The sequence below is a fragment of the Amphiprion ocellaris genome, chromosome 9 (genome assembly GCF_022539595.1).
Source record: "Amphiprion ocellaris isolate individual 3 ecotype Okinawa chromosome 9, ASM2253959v1, whole genome shotgun sequence".
Lineage (NCBI taxonomy): Eukaryota > Metazoa > Chordata > Actinopteri > Pomacentridae > Amphiprion > Amphiprion ocellaris.
This window is the reverse complement of record NC_072774.1, coordinates 17,008,348-17,011,821: the sequence shown is the minus strand read 5'-3', so window position 1 is coordinate 17,011,821 and position 3,474 is coordinate 17,008,348. Positions and strand designations below refer to the sequence as shown.

Sequence of the window (3,474 nt, the reverse complement as noted above, 5' to 3'; positions counted from 1 at the left end):
GACCATAGATGTACATAGACTAGACACGCTAGCGCGCCGTCTTCTATATTATCTATGGTCTGACCAATCGCTGCTCTCTGGTTCCGCCCTCTGAGAATCTTGTTGTCGTTTGGCGCCACACTTGCTGATGACCACTTCCGGTGTTCCACTTTAACTGGTGATCAGGTTAACTGGCGATAGTTTCCGTCTCCAGATGTTTTATCGGCAGATTCGTCACGATCAGACCTGGATTTACGTGAAATAAAGATACCAGATAAAGAAGACCTCGCCGAAAAACGCCGGCATCATTACTTAATAAAGTCTATATCCATGCAAATATCATCTACAGACAGTAAAAAGGAACGTGCGGGCCAAAATAAAAAACACGTATTTTTCAAGTACGGTGAGAGGATTCGAAACCACGTAATCCAGCGATAAAATTACGAGACCACCATTTTACTCATTGTGCTACCGATCAGCTCTTCAAACATTCCGCTTCATCTACATAGAGCACTGTCATCCTGTCAGGTGTTGAACACCTGGTGGTCGTTCAGGAATCACGCCCATGTCAACTGGGGATAATCACAACTTAACACAGGCTTCCTGGTTAAGAACGAGTCAGACAACTATTTATTGTCTCACCAAGAAAACCCACAGCAGTGTCCAGCAGGAATATCTGTAGCTGTAACGTTCAAATGTGAATGTAGTCTACTTCAATACCTCCAATAGGTGCCTATGGCTTACTGTGTAGGGCGAATAAACCATTGTTTGTTTTGACCAGATCGAATCCCTTTACTTCCTTTAAAAAAATATTGTCAGTGGTTAAAGTGCTCTGAATGACGTCAGGACGTGGATGACTGAACGAGTTTTTATTGTTTTCGGAGTGACTAGTTTAAACAACGTGGTCGCAGTTTGTTCCAGTTTATTTTAGCAAATCCAGCTGATGTTTTGCTGCGTGTTGTTCTGATGGGAGGCTGCTGAGGGTCTGAGTGTTTCTGAGAACAAACCCGAGTTAAGCTCGAAGTTCTGCTCTGGATCTGTTCCACTGAACACACAAACTAACACACAACACAGCAGCGGACGTGCTTTCATGTTGTGGGTTTTCTTAGTGAGACAATAAATAGTTGTCTGACTCGTTCTTAACCAGGAAGTCTGTGTTAAGTTGTGATTATCCCCAGTTGACATGGGCGTGATTCCTGAACAACACCAGGTGTTAAACACCTGACAGAATGACAAAGATCTATGTAGATGAAGCGGAATGCTTGTCGGGCTAACTGGTAGCACAATGAGTAAAACGGTGGGTCTCGTAATTTTATCGCTGGATTACGTGGTTTCGAATCCTCTCACCGTACTTGAAAAATACGTGTTATTTATTTCGGCCCGCACGTTTCGTTTTACTGTCTGTAGATGATATTTGCATGGATATAGACTTTATTAAATAATGATGCCGGCGTTTTTCGGCGAGGTCTTCTTTATCTGTTATCTTTATTTCACGTAAATCCAGGTCTTATCGTGACGAATCTGCGGACGAAACATTTGGAGACGGAAACTATCGCCAGTTAACCTGATCACCAGTTAAAGTGGAACACCGGTCTCAGAAAATGAAAAAACTGACCTTTTTTTCGTTTCTGTCTCTTACTGATTTTACTTTCTTGTTATTCTAAATATAAAACGAAAATCAAAGCATTTAAAAAAAATCGTATATCCCTTTTTGATCATGAAAAGGAAAAACGCCTTGTATTTCAATTTTAATTTTTGTATTTTGTATTTTAAAACGAAAATCAAATAATGTTTTTCAATACCCGTTGTTTCAGAACGGAAAATCCAATTACCAGATCCGTACACGGACCCACCACACACACCTTTGACACACTTCCACACATTAGTTGAGGAGCCGCGAAAACCTGGTCGAGCCAAACTATTTTACATCTGGAGCAAAGCTCTCCAGCAAACTACAGCGTCGGATGAAGAGTCCAGCCACTCGTCTGGCCCGGTTCTGCCACCAGCGCGGATGAAGCCGATCTTATCGAAGGAATTGATCATCCCAGTGACATGTAAGTCTGTATTCATGAGAAGTTGTTTGTTTTGAGTTGGAGAAAAGTAAAGAAAGTATAATATACATGGAACGCCGCCGAAAGGATTCCGCGCAAAATACGCATCATTTTTACAAGTCATGTGCTGCGCACAGCTAACGTACCACGTAACTTTTTCTGTGTGCAGCATTTACAATGTTGGGAAGGAGGAGGAGGAGGAAGAGGAGAGAATGGAGGTCTCCTGCTGTCCTGGTACCCAGCGAGAGGTAGAGGGACAGACCGGCCTCCAGCCAGGAGACGCTGCAGCAGCCGCTCCACCAGCGAGCGCTCCGGGCCAGAGGCGCTCCCTACAGCTGGCTGGAAAACTGAGAAGGAACCTGACAGCTTACCTTCTCTGCCACATTTCCTGCCTGCCGAAAAGGAGGCCAGGTGTCCAGCCACCTCTGTCAGAATATGTGGACAGCCCTTCTCCATCAGACCTGTCCAAGTACTTGGACCAGGAGACCATCAAAATACTGTTTCTGATTCAACTCAGTAACAACGATTTTCTTTTATTTTCAAATGCACTTTTTATGGTCTGACCATGGTTTTGTACATAAAATATGTGTGTTCATAAGTATCTGGCACACTTAAAATTTGATTGCACTATTGTAAATCATTTGTTTTGATGCTGACGTTGTCTCTGCAAATTTTTGTTTATTTTCGTTTTTTTTTACAGGTTACAAAATTGACCATATCTCAAAAAGCAAATTATGTACAGACTCCAAATAAATGTCTTGTGGTTCCAAAGGATATTGTGCAACTTTTTTACATTTACAAATTTGAGGGATACAGCTATGCAGTTTCTGTATTTTGAAATATATGTGAAAAAAACAAAAACGATTTTCATTTTTTTAAGATTTATTGCACTTTTAAGCATTTTTTTTGTAGTAGTTAAGACATAAGTCAATACATATTATTAAAATTTGGGATATCAGGGTTATTCTGATGTAAAGCAAATAAAAATACTCCAAAAAATGGCACTACAGCATGTAAAAATGTAAAAATATGTCCTGGCAGACTTGCACAATGGTGGGTCTTAAAGGGTTAATAATGAAAATTATCAAAGGAAAAACATAGTTCAGTCAGTGTGATTCTTGTAGGAGACAGTAAAGAATGAAGAGGAAGGGAACCACCAGCAGCTTTTCCCAGCCTAAAAGAAGAGAGGAGGAAGAGCATCCCAGAGAGGAGATGGAGGAGGAAGAGTTCAGAGAGAGAGAAAGAAATGAAGGCACACAGAGCTCAGACAGAGAAAGGTAAATCAGACTATCTCTGGTCCAGCTGGTCCACATGCTATGAATATTGTGTTAGTATAATATATCTGAGTAAGAGGTACACCTGTTGCAATAATTACCTTTTTGGACAAATTATTATCTGATGTAGTTAGTCTTTTAATTTTAAGATGATAAGTAGATCCTTAATT

The 3,474-nt window shown here is 40.8% G+C and overlaps 1 long non-coding RNA gene across 1 annotated transcript; it reads left to right on the top strand.

The window, feature by feature from the left end:
- The first annotated feature begins 1,180 nt into the window (after nt 1–1,180).
- Nucleotides 1,181–2,886, top strand: LOC129349699 (uncharacterized). The gene is made up of 3 exons (XR_008602816.1): nt 1,181–1,276; nt 1,794–2,033; nt 2,200–2,886. It is a non-coding gene; the product is annotated as an uncharacterized LOC129349699 (long non-coding RNA).
- Nucleotides 2,887–3,474: the final 588 nt, after the last annotated feature.